General features: G+C 40.8%; 1 non-coding gene across 1 annotated transcript; it reads left to right on the forward strand.

Annotated features, from left to right (window-relative positions):
• The first annotated feature begins 6,892 nt into the window (after nt 1-6,892).
• On the forward strand, nt 6,893-6,999 carry LOC141625543 (small nucleolar RNA R71). Its single transcript, XR_012535317.1, has one exon. It is a non-coding gene; the product is annotated as a small nucleolar RNA R71 (small nucleolar RNA).
• The last annotated feature ends 10,631 nt before the right edge of the window (nt 7,000-17,630 follow it).

Below are 17,630 nucleotides of genomic sequence, written 5' to 3' on the forward strand. Positions count from 1 at the left end.
GGGAAAGGAAATGCAAACTAAAAAAGGAGAGTGAAGATGCGGAAAACTTACAAGATAACGCGAAGAAGGGACCTCCCAAACCAGCCAAAGACAACATGGGAGGTCGCAAAACAAACTTCATAGTGGCGTCATAGGAAGCGAATCAAAGCAAGAAAACTCGATCGAGAGAACCGATTATTAAACAAAATAAAAACTGAAATGTTTGAAAAACAACTAAAAATAAAATCTCCGGGTTGCCTCCCGGGTAACGCTAGTTTCAGTCAGGTCCCAGCTCGACCTTCTTTTCTTCGAGCCTCTCATTAATTAGCCTGGTCAAAATAGCTCAAAGCGCGCAGCAACCGATCAAACAGTTGCGCATGTGCTACACAAAAATGTAAGTAGCACCACAGTGGAATAAAGAAATAGGAAATAAAAATGTACGACCGTTTAAGTCTAACAAATTTCCTATGACAGCTCCTAAATTTGTCCACAAAATAAAGGAGCTCAGGAGCAATTAATAATGATTTAGGGCTCCATTTTAGATTAATAAGTTTGTGACGATAAGTACGGTGAAAAACTATTAAACTACTAGTCCAACTAGGAGGGGGTATAGTATTAAAATACAAAGCATGAGTCAAATGAGGCGATGTACTATTTAAACAAACAATAATAAAATTATCGTTTACTACCTCGGGTTGGTTGCTCTCAATGTCGGAATCATTGACAAAAGAATATATTACCTCATCCGTGTTAGGAGCAATCACTAACTCAGCTGCCTCCTCTGTGGAAACCGTCCCGTAAATCGCAGCCTCAAGCGCATCCAACTCAGCTTTGAAAAGGGGAGACTCACCATAACCATCGTCATCATCAAAATTGTCGTCTAAAACGAACCCAAGTAACAAATCATTGCTCTCACTGGCCAAACTACTCGATCGAGCAGATTTATTACTCGATCGAGAACTTTCCTCTTGATAATCACTCGATCGAGCACTTGGAACAGCTCGATCGAGTACTCCCTCTAAGCAGCTGTTCGATCGAGTGGAATAAAGTGTTCGATCGAACGATTCTTCAGGTATTTCACTCGATCGACCAATATATTTCACTCGATCGAGTGATTCTTGTTGTACAGTGCTAAAATCCTCGTACAAGCGTCACTAATCGATAGAACTTCGCAATCCGAGTCATCCCGGTCATCAGAAACAGCTAAATGAGCTATTTGGGACTCGAGCTCATCAATTTGAGCAAAAACCTGTCTATCATATTCTTGCCTTTTGAGTGCAAGTGCCTTCATCAAAGACTTCAACTCAGCAATCTCTTCTTTCTGCTTATCAGGGGGAGGAGCTTCTTGTCGCGGTGGCCAGATAAATGGAGGCTGTTGGTAGCCTCGTTGATAGGGCGGATGTGGCGTCACAACTACGAGAGGATTGGCTAGCTCGTCCACGAAGCTCGAACTCGTAGACCGCGTCATTTTCTCGCCATGCAAAGGCTGCATTGTGCTCAAGCAAACACCACATCTCCCATGAGCAAATCACTGTTTGCGCCATATAATGGGACATAGGTGACGGGTCAAAGGTACTCAAACCTTCCCTTTGATGATCTTTTACCTAGAACTGTCTAGGTAGAACCTGTAAGGCCTATCAAAATAGCACTAAGGAAAAAGATAAGAACTGCCTCAAGGAATAAACTCCTTGAGGCTATAGACAGACAAAAAGTAACAAGTAAATAAAATAGTTGCCTCCCCGGCAACGGCGCCAAAATTTGATACCGTCGTTTCAGTACCAAAAATAAAATACCTAGATATTACTAACAGAAGTCAGCGGTAAGTAGGGTCGATCTCCACAGGGAGGCGGTCACTATCTACTTGTCTATTCGGTCTGTCTATGTCACAAGTTGGGGGTTTTGAGTTGTTTGACTAAACTAAATAAGATAAAGCAAGAGAAATAGAAATGAGAGGAATTAACAAGCAAGGGGGAGAGGACTAGGATTTCTGGTCATCAATGAACGTCAGTCAATCGCAGTTAAGGTAACAGATCAGTCGATGTATCGGTCTAAGGGGCAATGAATATCTCCTTTCGGTCTCAATTCGCCCTAAAATGCCATTAGCTTAAATTTCGCCCTTACTAAAGCATCCTATTGTTCACTGCAGGTCTCACCCCTTCCAACCTTTCGGTGTAGGTCAAGGCTTACCAAAATTAAAAGTCTAATTGCATTGATTCAACTAGCAGGATACAATTATAGCAGCGATTAACAACATAGACTAAAACAACAACGACAACCTATAAACCTAATTAGCAATTTAACATTAGTCCATTGAATCACCTAATCCTAGCAGAGAGAATTAGCTAGACATAAATAAAGAAAGAACAAGAATAAAGGGAAGAAAAACAATAATCATTAATTAAATTAAAGAAAAAAGGGGAAAGGAAGAAAATTACAGTAGAAAAGTATCCGGAAAATACGAGAGAAAATAGTATTCAACAGTAACCAGAGGAAAAAGTAACGTGTGATGTGTGTGGAGAGTTACAAATGACGTCTCCCCTTCCTATTTATAAGAAAAATAGGATTTTATTTAACCTAATGACGGATTAAAGCTAAAAGCCCGAGCCCATAAGAGAAACCACTCGATCGAGTAATTTAAACTACTCGGTCGAGTAAAATAAAGGTTAAACCACCCGATCGAATAGAAAATCTACTCGATCGAGTAAATCCAAAAATGAAACTACTCGATCGAGTAGAAAAAGGACTCGATCGAACATAATTTTACTCGATCGAGTACTTTCCAGCGCACAATTTCCTACTTAGCGCACTGAACTTCAAACGGCTGCCATTTCTTCGTTACTTGGGCAAACAGGGCGATTCTGGTGGCGTTGGAAAGCTAAGACGACAAAATTTCATCTCCAATTGGAATAACCTAAAAATCAATTGTAAAACTCTAGATATGGCTCTTCAAAGTCGACACTAGCAATTTGAAGTTCTTTCTTTGCTCGCCTAGCTATCTTTCTTCTTTGCGCATCCCAAAATAGCTACATTCCCGCTCCAAATTCACTCTTCCTCCAAATGCATGCTAAACGGATGGTAAAAGGCTCGATTTCACTACTTTCTGGTTCATTCCTGCAACTAAGACAAAACAAACCAAAGTAGCATATTCGGGGCATTTCGTAGCATAAAACTACGATAATAGCATAGAAATACGTGCATAAATAGGCCTAAAAGGACTATATAAAATGCACGTATCACTTTTTCTCAAATTATCCGTTTTGAATGTATTTTCGACGTAGATCAAATAATCCATTGTAATTATTGTAATTTTCAATCATTGTATTTTTATTGTATTTCTTTATTATTGTTTGTTTGTATGCTCTCACATGCAATTAACCTAAATTTCTACCTCGACATTAATGCATGTTAAATTATGTGTCTACCGACTTAGTTAATTCTCACATGCTAGGATTAATTTAATGGATGTTGCATTGCATGCATATAATCGACAACATATCAAGTATAGATGATTTTCCCTAATCATTAGTAGAGGCCGCTATCGAGACGGGTTGGATTAGGTGTTCGATCAAAAGGGCTTCCTAATAAGTACCCTCACCCCTTACTCCAGATCTCTGTGAACATCCGTGTTCATTGGCATCCACGAGAGTCATTCTAGACATAGAATGCTAAGGGTAACGAGTTCTTGGTGTTCATGTCACTACTTTGTGTCTTGACATGGCATAAGGTATTCGAACGGTTTCCAATTTTCCACAATAAATGGGTGGCGACTCCATAATTGCAAAGCTTGATCGCTTTTCACTCCCGAGCGACCCCCGTGGGCCCGCGTCCACAGGAAGTTTTGATTTGATTTGGGTGAATTTGGATGAGGAATTTTTGTTTTGTTGATGAGGGGATTGAGGGTTTTGAGGGAGAAAGGTGTGTGTTTGTATTTTGAAAGAAAGAAATGAATTGGGGATGAGGAGATTTTAATCCGGTGTTATAGCCAAATAGCATGGGAGACGAGCGTCTTGGGCTGGGGACGCTCGGATTTACCGACAGTCTGCTCAGGAATTTCTAACCCGTGCTGAGACGCGCAGATTCTGCAGGAGACGGGCGGATTTCTGCAGGAGACGAGCGTCTTCATTGGGGACGCTCGGATTCATAAACAGTGTGAACTTTAAATTTTTGAAGCAGCCAGGACGCGTAGATCTATCCTGAGACGAGCGGCTTCAGGACTAGTACGGGCGTCTTCTATGTAATCTGCTCAGATTTTTGAACGGACTAAAATTTTCAATTTCAGCACTTCCAAGATGAGCGTCTTAGAGCCAGGATGCTTGGATCATGCCCAGCTCGAGCGGATTCCACCTGGGACGCTCGGATCTTCTCCTGTACCCACGAGTTCAGTTCCACCCATGGAGATCTTTATTTCCCATATCATTCTTTCTTCATTGCTTTGTTCATCACTGTGGGTGCACTATGAAGGCTCGGATAGCCTAGACATTTGCTATCCCCACACTAGATCAAACACTACACATCAAAACACATTAAAATACCTCCCTCACTTTTTCTCTCAATGATAATCTTGATCAAAGTATGAAATTGCAAATCCAAAATTGACAAAAATGGAATACGAAAAGTAAAATGCAAGTTAAGGGTTAGAATATTTACAAATGGTGGTTTAGGGAGGACTCCACCAAACTCTCATTCTTGAATGAGATGTCAAGGGGGCATAGCCAAGGTGTTATTGATGTTGCTCAACACCTTGTAGAAGTAGTCAAAGGCTTGTTCATTGTCATTATAAAGGTCTTCAATAGATCTTTGCACATTGTGTTCTTCATGGTGGTGACTTGAGTCAAGATTATCACCAAAGCCTTGGTCTAAGGTCATAGCACTACCAATGTAAGGATTGACTAATCCTACAAATTCGTCATCCCATAGACCACAAACTTCACTAGCTTGCTCCCCAATGATGTGATGAGTTGATGAAAGAAACTATTCTTTCTTGTTGTCATGGCCAATGAGGCCTTCTTCCTTACTTGTCATGATTGGTGGTGAGCTATTCAAGGTCTCTTTGATGTTGAAATTTCCTTGCCCTCCGGATAGAGAATCTTGAGGATTATCCACTTTCTTCGTCCATATGGGTGGTGATTCTTTACCCATAGCTTGATCTTTGCATTGAGATGCCAACTTCTTCCTATCCCTTTCTCAGCTATAATGATCGACCATGAACCATGGCTGATGTAGTCGGGGAGCTCTTATTGTCTTGTCAAGATTAAAAGTGATTGTCTCATCCCCCACTTCAAGTGTAAGCTCTCCATGTTTCACATCAATTACCGCTCCCGCGGTGTACAAGAAAGGTCTTCCTAGGATGATAGGAATGTTGGAATCCTCCTCCATGTGTACAATGACAAAGTCTACCGGGATGAAGAACTTGCCAATTCTCACGGGCCCATCCTCTCATACCCCTAAAGGTATCTTTGTTGATCGATCCGCCATTTGAAGAGTAATGTTAGTGTACTTGAGCTCTCCCATTCCTAGCCTCTTGCATACCGAGTATGGCATGACACTTATACTTGCTCCAAGGTCACATAATACTTTGTTGATTGTAGTGTTGCCAATGGTGCATGGAATAGAGAAGCTTCCCAAATCTTTGAGTTTTGGAGGTGAACTTCCTTGAAGAATAGCACTACTCACTTTGGTGAAGGCAATAGTCTCTAGCTTCCAGATAGATTTCTTCTTGGTAAGAATATCTTTCATGTACTTTGCATAGGCCGGAACATGATTGATCAATTCCGTGAATGGGATTGAGACTTCTAAGTTCTTCACAATTTCCATGAACTTTCCAAGTTGTTCATCAAACTTAGGCTTAGCTTGACGACTTGGGAATGGAAGTCTAATCACAATAGGCTCTTTTTCCTTAGCCTTATCTTCATTCTTCTTCTTTGAAACCTCTTAGGCGGTGGGTTCTTCTTCTTTAGAGTTCTCCACAGCTTATTGCTTGTCACTAGCATCCGCAATATCTTCATCAATCGGCTTCTTCGGCCCTTCATACCTCGTACCACTCTTCAAATGGATGGCACTAACCAACTCATGTCTTGGGGGATTACTTTGAGGTGGTAATTGCCCCTTTTGTCTTTGAGAGCTAGAAGATGCTAATTGAGACATTTGGGTTTCCAACATTTTGGTGTGGGCTAGTATGTTATTGATGGTGATGTCTTTGGCTTGGCTATCTTTTTGCATTTGGGTGAAAAATTCTTGTTGGTTATTTTGCATTTGGAGGACCACTTTTTGAACATCAAAACCTTGATCATTAGATTGATTATAATAGGGTTGATTTTGATGACCTTGGCTTTGGTTGTAAAAGGGTCTTTGAGCTTGATTTCTCATTGGAGGTGGGGTGTATGTTGGTTGAGGGTTTTGAACATTTTGGCTTTTGTTTGAAAGGTTTGGATGGAATTTGGTATTCTCGTTATAATAGTTGGAATAAGGGGTGCTACTCTTGTATGCTTGGAAAGCATTCACTTGTTCACTTGTTCCCCTGCATTCACTTTGGTCATGTCCCAAAGTTCCACAACTCTCACATACTCCACTTGGAATTGAGGATGATGCCACCATAGCATTAACATGTTTTTTGGGTGATTTGGAAGCTTCATCAAGCTTAGCCATGGCCTTCTCAAACTTCAAATTGATGGGGTTAATATGAGCACTTAGTTGAGCACCCAATTGAGTGATGTAATCTACCTCATGCTTTCCTCCTCTAGTGGCCTTTCGAGGCCTACTATATTGTGAATTATGAACCGCCATCTCTTCAATTTTTGCCCATGTTTGATTGTCATCAACTTCGGTAAAAATACCATTGGATCCCATATTGATAATGTTGCGAGAGTCTTCATATAGACCATTCCAAAATTGTTGCATAAGGAACCACTCGCTAAGTCCATGGTGTGGACAAAAACGACAAGTGTACTTAAATCTCTCCCATGCTTTATACAATGATTCCTCATACCTTTGTTTGAACCCGGTGATTTGGGCTCTCAACATATTGGTCTTCTCTGGAGGATAGAATTTCTTGTAGAAGGCAAGTGCCAACTTCTTCCATGAGTCAATACCAAGGGTAGTCTTGTCTAGGCTTTTCAACCATTGTTTTGCGGTACCAATTAAAGAAAAAGGAAATAATACCCATCGAATTTGGTCTTGAGTAACTCCGGTTTGAGTAATCGCATCACAATAGTCACAAAAAGTCTCCATAGGTGAATGAGGGTCTACACTAGGCATCCCTCCAAATTGACTTCTCTCAACTAGTTGTATGAATGCGCATTTGGCAATAAAATTACCGGTTAAATGTGGTGGTGTAGGAGTACCATTTGGAAGGTTCTCCTCGGTTGGTACGGAATGTGATGAAAATTTAGGCATTGTGGGTTGATTTTATGGTGGATTTTGTATTGGGTTGTCCTCTCCTTATCTTGCAAAAGGGTTGGTAAACTCAATGTTATTTGGTTGAATGTCCACAATTTCTCCAATACCTACAACTCTTGAAGTACCTCTAGAAACTCTTCTATTGTTGGTTAAGGTTCTTTCAATTTCAAGATCAATGGGTAACATGTTTACCTTGTGATCTCCTAGTCATGCAAAATATCAAACAACTTGAAAACAATTAGAACAACCTTGAGGAGATTGACTTCCACAAGGTAAAGAAAGACACAACTAAAAACAATTAATGAAAATCAAATCAACTTAACACCGTCCCCGGCAACTGCGCCATTTTTGGTCCGGTTTAAACTCGTCGTCAAAAGCTACCAACCAAAACAATATTTATACCTTCGCAAACTACTCTTAGTAAAGAGGCAAGTAAAGGTCGGATCCTAAGGGACGGGTATTGATGTAGGATTCTCAATTGCAAATGGTTGTGTCTTAAGGTGTGACAATTGGGTTGAGATAGGAGATCAACTAAACTAATCAACAAGATGAAAGTAAATTAATGAAAACAAAGTAAGGCAAATAAAGGAGATGTAAACAATTGATTAAAGGCACTAGGGTGTCATGGGTTCATAGCGGATTCATGGGAGTTGATCATACAAACATGTTCTCTACTAGATGCAAGCACTTATTGTTGTGATGGGATCGAGTTGGTGTATAAGCTTACAATCCCTAAGAAGGTTTGGGTCCCGGAGCCGAATCGATTAGATTGTACAACACCTACAAGTCGACTTAATCCTTCCTATTCAACTATATGCATGGTCTAATGAGGCTTGAGTTGGTGTATAAGCTTACAAGCCTCATTGAAAAGATAGGTGATGGGTAAAAAATGCAAGGATTCATAGGCTCGTATTTCATCAAACATAACATGTGCATAAGTTGAAATCACAACAAGCAAGCAAATTAATTATGATAACATATTAGATTAGGCATAGATCAATCCCCATGTTGGTTTCCTCTAATTCCCCATTAATCCTAGCTAAGGAAACTACTCACTCACGATCAAGGTTAGCATGTTAATAAGGTTGTCAATCATACTAACAAAGCAAAACATGATGAATAAATGAAAGTGATTAACAATAATTAAACAAGGTTAAGAGAGAATTATACCTATGAAGATGATTCCAAATACTAAAGCAAAGAATAATAGAAGTACTTGATGATTGATGGAAAGTTGTCAATCCTCCAAATAAACCCAAATAATCTTCTAATTACCCAAAATAAAGGAAGAACAATAGAGAAACTAAGGAAACATTAAGATGTGATTAATATTGAGAATTGTATTATAACTAAATTAAGACTAATTTGAGAGTATTAAGACTTGATTAAGGATTGATTACAACTTGATTCTAACTTGATGCTAATCTAGGTAGTACAAAGGGGTATTTATACTAAAGATTAGGTACACGGATTAGGGTTACTAAGGGCTTAAATGACTATTAAGACCCTAAGAAAAGTTGAGGAAATGCTCCTCTCGAGGGAAATGAGTGGATCCTCTAGCTAGTTCCGTGTTGATCTGCTCGTCCCGTGATGAGACACAGGTTGTTCTGACTTGTGATCCGCTCAGATCCTGGGGAAGACGCTCGGATCGAGCTGCTGCAAGCCACTCGTCCTGGGCACAAGACGCCCGGATCATAATACTCAGAGACGCCCGGATCGTGTATGATCCGCTCGGATTCTGGGACAGACTACTTTTCTTCTTTTGCTCCTTAACAATCCGCAAGGATCATGTCGGGGATGCAAAGATCTTTTCATCATTGCCCATTTCACTTTATTATCTACTTATGCCTCTAGTGTTGGTCTTCTCCTTGATGCTTGGTCATTAGATGCGATCAATTTAGCTCCATTCCGCCTCATAAATGCAAGGTTAGTCATCCTCTCCTACCAAGGACACATAACCTCAAAGAATATGCAAAATGGGAAACTAAAGATAATAAATTACCCAAATAAGTTCTATAAAGCATAGGAACGAGATTAATTCGGGGACTAAAGGTGCTCAAATATGAGTCACATCACCGTGATTTTAAATAATAAAAGATAAAATTAAGGAATAACACTCTAGAAAATTCTAGAACATTCCGACTCGGCTTAAGACGGTTTTAGGAAATGGAAACGATTTTTGACCCGGACTCCAAATATACTGTAATTACTGTCAAAATGCCCGTATCAGCACGTAGACAACGACCATGGGGTTGACTCAACTGTTTTAGCTACCACATATCAACGAACTTACGAAATCTCATAAATCGCTCCGCATGATTAAACATGTGGCCCAATCATCACTGGGTGGTTGGCGGGAGATGTAGAGACGAGGTGTCTACATACCTATGACAAGGTGGAAAAAGATATGAAAGCGACAAGGTACATGGATCTTTATACGGGTAACCAACGTGCCGAGGTGAGTGCAATGAAAATAAATGATGTGGAACACCCCGTTTTGAAAGTTTTCCTTCGCCTTATGACCAATATCCTTTATGGCAGGAAAGATCCTAGCAAAATCAACTTCACGGAAGTGATACGTTTGAGCTCCTACCTCAACCCACGCTATGAAGACGTTTCTACATTAGCCCCGTGACCATAGTGAGCCTAACATTTGAGAGGATGACCAAATCCGACAAGTGCTCTTTTGATTGCGGTGTTCTAGTGACTAGGTTGGCAAAGAACCTATTGGGTTATGAACCGGGGGAGATTGATAGGCCTATGAGTATGGAAGTGTCGTACTTTGACATCACCTATATGAAGAACATGTTCTGGTTTGCGGATAGGAAGGACAAGAATGGCTACTCGTGGAAAGTGAACATGAACTTGTACATGAGGCTTCCCGCGCCGGAGAGATTGCCCGAAACCTCTCACCTACCCAACATGACACCACCTCATACTCCGGTTGAGCTTACCTATGCCCTAAGGGATGAAGAAGTAGAACGGGCTCATACACCGATACTACCCCATGGGCTCCCTTATCACTCGATGCATGATCCATCGTCTTCATATATGCCCATCCCTTCACTGTCCCACGATCGCCCTAGACATTATACATATACCTCGTCATCTTCATATATGCCCATGCCTTCACCACTTCGTAACCGTCCTAGGCATTCTATGCACATGCCATCGCATACCGGGGAATATACCCAACGCCAACCGGCCTATAACCACCAATACCCAATGTCGAACCTTATCGATCGGGTAAACCACTCCCTAGTTCTAAGGGACATGCATGTGTTTGCCTACAATCAAGGTGTAAGACCCACTCAACGTCCTAGCTTTTGGTCCGGGGATGGGAATACTTCGGGTGTCTTTAAGGCCTATGGTATCCAACCATCGGGTTGGGGTACTAAGATTCCTTTTTGATGAGGAACACTTGCTTGGTCCTTTGGCGGGACCTCACTATGCCACCGGGAGTTTCCTTGGCGACACATATCAAGGAGGTGGAATCGGTGCTTACCAAGTAAGTGAAAGCGGAGGAGGAGCGTCGGGTATGGCATCGGGACCTATGGATCATGATGGCGGCTATGATAATCTGGTGATTGAGGATACGGCAACGGACACATTGGGAAAGATAAGAAGCAAGGAACGTAGCACCCGAAGAGAGGAATCACTAGTGAACAAAGAAGAAGCCTTGGTCCGGTGGACAAAAAGACTTGGTAAGAGGAGGAAGTCCTCTGATTAGATTTGATTGTTTTTAGTCGGACTAACCTAATATTTTCCTCGAATGAGACTTGAACATTTTATTTCTTGGTATATAATCTTGGCCATAAGGCCAAAATGTGTTTACTTTTGAGATAGGCAATGGTGTAGTAGTCACCATTGGAGTTATTTACATTTATATGATGAACTAGGTGGAGATTGGAGACCACTTTTTAAACTCGAGGCTGCCCAGTGCTACTTAGCCGAGGGCTCCATTCACTCGACCGAGTGCTCCGATTCTCGGCCGAGTGGCCTTTTTCACTCGACCGAGTGACCCGTTTGTGCCCCATTTTGCATGTTTTTGACCAAGGATTGAGTAGATACCCATGTTAGTGACCATAATGGTCCCTTGGTGGTTGGATGTACATGAAAAGGGTTTATATAGTTGACTTTCGTGAATTATTTACGCTTGACCATAATATTTAGTGTGTTATTATTACTTCAGATGTTATTAATACTTAGAGTATCACTATTCGGGTGTACCCAATTAATCGATAGCAATGTGACATTACTAAATAGACGACGAAGGCATGTAATAATCTTATGCGACATGTGATGATTCCTTGACATTATAGTGAGTAACATTTGTGAATCTCATGATAGTCGCTTGATATACAAATGAGTTTTATGATGGTTATAGATGGAATACTTGCATGGAGTGAAAACAGACACAAATATATGTGCGATCATGTGGTACATTTGACACAATATATGCGTGACATGAGAATGGAAATTGAGTTCTGTTAGAATGCATAATCCGTTGCAGTGTGATCATCATTTTATCGAGTTATATGTTTCATAGGTAGTTTACGAGTATGCCATGTTCTTGAACGTTGAACTTTGGGACGAATTTCTCTTTTAGGAGGTGTGAATGTAATAATTAGGAAGTTAAAGAAAGAAACCAAGTGTTATGAGAGCGACAATGTCAAGGGAACCTCGAGTTGAGAAGCGTTTGTATGTAAGAGAGTGAATATGGTAAGGGCTTGGGAAAGAGAGGAGACTTGAGAGTTGGTAACGAGACGGAGAGAGAGACTTAAGAGAACGGAGGGAAAGAGATTGTGAGGCGAACTTCGGAGACGAAGTTCATTTTAAGGGGGAAGATTGTAATACCCGGATTCTTTGGGATCCGCCAAAGTACCTCCGAACGCGTGAGAGACCTACAGTGGACCTACTGGAGTATTGGATGGACCGAGTGAGTGCACACTAGACCTAGATTGACCTAGACTAGATCCTGTGGGGCTGCAGTGGACCGAGTTAAGGGTTTACTTGATCGTGTGGGCGAGCACTCGACCGAGTGAGTGGCACTCGACCGAGTGCCACTTTTCAACACCCAATAAACGCCTTTGAGATTTCACCTTATCTTATCCAAATCATTTCCTCCTCCTTCCTTCTTACTCTAAACTCTCTCCCTTCTCTCTAAAACCCGCACAAACATATTTTCATGGGATTCAGGCTTGATTTGGTGGATTTTTCATCTTCCTTCTTCTTTCCTCTTACTTTGTAAGTTAAGATCTACCTTTCTCTCATTAGTTTAAACCCTAACTTTTGGGAGTCTTGTTGTGGGTAATTAATTAGTAATTAGGGTATGTAATATGTATAATTAATGGGTGATAATAAAGGGATTTATAGTATATAATAGTGTTGGATGTATTTGTGATAGTATTGTCTGGTTTGAATAGGATGAGACAGTTTCATGAGAAGGAATCGGGATGCATTCCAAAAGGTAGGTTAATCCTACTCGGTTTCAATAATGTGTGTGTATATTTGTGTGTCTTTTGCATTATTTTCGTATTATGAGTTGTATTGCATCACATGGTATTTGTGGAGGATCTTGATGAATCTCTTATGTTGTTGGAAATGCATTATAACATGACATTGAATTGTGAGGACTCAAATAGAGGTCCATGGCATGTTGAAGAGTGTATTCCATGATTAGTTTTACTTTGATGTGTTGTGTTGCATATTATATCATTGTGGTTATTGTTGTTGTATATGTCGAGGATATGGTTGTTGTTGAGGAGACGTAAGACGGTTGAGAGACCGTCTTACGCTTGAGTCGCCTCTTACAACTTTCCACTTCAAGAGGGATGTGCCCATTAATTACTTGAGTACGAAGGGACTCGTGTGGTTGAGGCACGACGTCTGGCAGGGGATCCGGCTGGCTTTCGAATCCCGGTACCTATTTGTGAGGTGTGGTGTCGTGGTCGTGTCCCTGGCATCGGTGGTTATGAGTATGTCTGGGTGTTTCCCGGTACCGGCGTGGTGATTGTATAATAATGTCTCATTTATATCATTGGCATGTTGCATACTCCCTCCATACCACATCAATGGTAACATGGTGAAAATTGGGGTTTTTAAGAAAAGAAGGTAAAATCAAGGGTAAAAATGGAAAGTAAGCTAAAATGAATTAAAAATTAAGAAGGGGAGACTATCATTAAGATAAAGCTAATAATTTCATAATAAGAGAACCCACTTGCACAAACAAAGCAGCGTGGGAAATTGTTTCGCCAAAATTTGTATTTGGCGCCTAGAATGATGTTTAAACAACACATTACATCATCACTATTACATCACTCATTACATCATTACACAAAGATTACACCTATACATTAGTCCTAATTTCTTGCCATTACATCATCTGTATTTCTTCCCCTTTCCAGCAACTTCTTCTCTACCAACAAAAGCATCTTGTTTCCTGAAAAAAAAAATAAACAAAAAAACAGTTAGTGGAACAAAACATTAGTAATGGGTAAAGCCAACTTAACAATTGATCAAAAGGATTCAATTGCTCATTTTTTGTTGGCTCACTCAATAAAAGCTGTCCCTTTTAAAGGAAAAATTTTAGAAGCAGTAACCAAGTGGTCTGTCTCTCAGAAGACGATTTGGTTATGGTGGAGTAGAGAAAAAGAGAAGATTTTAGAAGAGAAACCAATCCACTTACCGTCTCATATGTTGGGCAACACAAATTCACCAAAAGTGTATAACGATATAAAGATGATCAAGAGCTTGCCATTTAAGAACCGCTCATCAATTAGTAAAATAGCAAAAACACTGAAAGTTGGACATGGCACGGTCCAACGTTGTGTCGAAAAAGGTGAATTAAAGAGATATAGACACCCAATGCACCCCCCGTTGATAGATTCAAACAAATTACAAAGGCTTTTGTTTTCACTTGAATCAATTCTTGTCGACATAGCTAAAACTCTCATTAAATTCAAAGATATGTCATGTCAAGTTCACATTGACGAGAAGTGGTTTTATCTAACAACAACAACGGATACTTACTACATTGTTCCCGGTGAAGAGGAACCATATCGTTCATGTCAATGAAAGAGGTACATAACCAAGGTCATGTTTATGTGTGATGTGGCCATGCCAGTTTAAGGAAAAGATGGTGAGCTTCTTTTTGATGGAAAAATAGGAGTATGGCCTTTCATTGAACATGTTCCAGCAACAAGGAAATCCAAACATATGGAGGCAGGCACAACAGTTGATACGTGCATTTTGTATAGTCTTTTTAGCCTATTTCAGCATGTATTTCCATGCATTTTTACACTGTTTTTATAGTATTTTGCCCCGAATTGGCTACTTTGGTTCGTTTTGTCCATTTTGTAGAAATGAATGCGAAAGTAGTGGAATCGTACCCTTTTTCGTCCTTTTTGCATGCATTTAGAGGAGACGGGATTTTCCTGAGTGAGATATTGCATTGGAATGCGTGAAGGCGCGGTTTACAAGGCAGTCGGACGTGGACTTGAGCTGAATTGAAGACAGAAGACTCGATCGAGTAGTTTTACCACTCGATCGAGTGGTTTTCAGAGTCCCAGTTGGTCGATCGAGTGGTTACTATGCTCGATCGACAGGTGCTGAAAAGAGAGTTACTCGATCGAGTAACTATTCTACTCGATCAAGTAGATTGTGCTGAGGTTTGCTCGATCGAGTGGTTCCTGCTGCTATGGGCTTTAATTAGCCCGTGAGTTGATTTATTTCGATAAACTTATCTATTTTCCTATTTAAGCACGCTACTAGGTCATTAGCATCTATCTTTTATCTTAATCAGTTTTACACAGAGAACTTTATTACGTTGCTTTTTCCCTTTGATTGTAACCTTGTTCTCGGAATTGTTTTGCTCGGATTTTGTGTTCTTTACGCCGGATTCGCACGATTGTAATTCCTTTCCCTTCTTTTAGTAATAATCAATCATTTGTTTGCTTTAATTGCTTGTTTACCTCATTTAATCCTTTGCCCTAATTTACTTTTATGCACCTTATTGTTTATTTCATTATGTTTACCGTTAATTCGTTGTTGATTGTTAGTTTTGATTTTAATAGCAATATGAGTAGCTAAATTTAATACATGTTGGGATTAGGGGATCTGCGGTAGGAATGTGACGATGTAGTAAATGAAATAGATGGATTAATTGTGAGATTCTGTCACCATAGCAATTAAATTGTATTTATCGACTTAGTTGAGTGCACGCTTCTGAGTCATCTCTTTAATCTGGCTAAAATTAATCCTAGATCGAAAGATTGGACTAAATAGGCCTGCTATGAACAGTAGACTACCCTGGCGAGAATGAAAGTTAAGTTAGTGGTATTTTAGGATAGAAAGTTGACCGAAAGGACCTTTCCGCATCCGTCTTGCATTAATTCGTCTACGTTGTTTACAACTGAGTCACTGGACTACCGTAGTGAACCGAATTCCCGGCATGTCCCTTCTCTATCTGATAGTTTAATCCTATTTTCTTGCCTTTACTGCTCTTGTCTCTACTTCTCTTCCTTTAACCCTTTGTAGTTTAGAAAACAATTCAAACAACCCACCCATTTGTGACCAAATAGACGGACTTCTACAGATATCTTGCCTCCCTGAGGAGATCGACCTGACTTCCCTAGCTATATAGTTAGTTTATTTTTGATAGGTACACGACAGATGTATCAAATTTTGGCGCCGTTGCCGGGGAGGCAATTGCCCTATCTGTTTTTGTTTCGTTTATTTTATCTGTCTCAGGGAATTTTTATTCCTTGAGGCAGTTCTTACTTATTTTCTTTCAGTATTGTTTATGCCCAGGTCAGACAGGTTTGAGTTAGTTTGGTGATTGAACCAGAGAGATTGTTCAGGCATAGACTCCGTCTGCAGAGAAAATCACGAAAGAAAGACTTCAGTACTTTCGAGCCAGAGCTAGATCATTCTCTTTTCGCAGAAGACATTCCTATTTCTGCCGATCAACCAGTAAAGATGCCAAAGCTTTCTAGTCATTCGGTGCCTAAAGCAACCTCGATTCCAAAGGGTTTCGATCTCCAGACTGAGGATGGGAATACATTCGACATCCGTCCTTCCTATATCAATCTAGTGGAGAGAAATCTTTATAGAGGTGTGGCAGGTGAAGACCCGAGGAAGCACATAGAGGTCTTTACAGACTACTGTTCTACTATCCCCGCCACTAAGGGAGTAACTCAAGACAAGATTAATGAGGTTCTATTTCCTTTCTCTTTGACCGATTCAGCCAGGGAGTGGCTGACTGACTTGGACCGCACAGCTGCAGGGGTTACAGATTGGGAGTCTCTTGCTCTTGCCTTTTACAAGAGACATTTCCCTCCACAGCGTACCAATCTGCTAAGGGCCAAGATTACCAGTTTCAGGCAGGCTCCCGATGAGACTTTATATGAGGCGTGGTCACGATTCAAGAAGTTGGTGAGGTCTATTCCTCACCATGGTTTTGACCCATGGTTTATAGCTAATCAGTTCTACAATGGGTCAGATGACGACCACAGAGCCATACTTGATGCGGCATCTAATGGGAGATTCCAGGAAAACACCGATGATGATAAGGGATGGGCCCTTATTGAGGAGATGGCGAATCACAGTGCTGAGTATGGAAACCCGAGGGATAGTATAAGAACAGTTCATGCAGTCGATAACCAGGTTGTGGCTCAGCTGGAAGCCATGAATGCTAGATTTGACAAGTTGGAGTTACAAGCTGCTGGGGAGCCTCAGACGGTCCATGTTCTTACTAGAGGGGAGACCGTCACATGTGAGATATGTGGGAGTAATGATGGCCACACTGCTGTTGGTTGTCTTGTGAAGAAGGAACAAGTCCTTGCCTTTCAACAATATAGGCAAGGAGGGAGTTCCTATTACAACAACCAAGGGGCAGTCCATCCCAATTTGAGGTGGACTAGTCAAAATGTGCTTAATCCTACCCCTCCTCCGCACCAGCAGCAGCCGTATGTTCCTCAACATAAGAATCAACAAGGCTTTCAGAAGCCTCCTTCCTTCCATCCTCCCAATCACGGTGCATCATCTTCCGGTGGGGTGAGTGAAATAGGTGAGCTTAAATCTATGTTGCAGTCCTTTACAAAGCAGTGGCAGCTGAGTGATCAACAGAAAGATGCGTCCATTAAGGCACTTGAAACTCAAGTTGCCCAACTAGCCACGAATCAATCCAGAAGAAAGCAGGGTCAATTACCGACTCAAAATGAGAAGAATCCACATGAGTCGGTAAATTTAATCAA

The sequence above is a fragment of the Silene latifolia genome, chromosome X (assembly GCF_048544455.1).
Source record: "Silene latifolia isolate original U9 population chromosome X, ASM4854445v1, whole genome shotgun sequence".
Taxonomy (NCBI): domain Eukaryota; kingdom Viridiplantae; phylum Streptophyta; class Magnoliopsida; order Caryophyllales; family Caryophyllaceae; genus Silene; species Silene latifolia.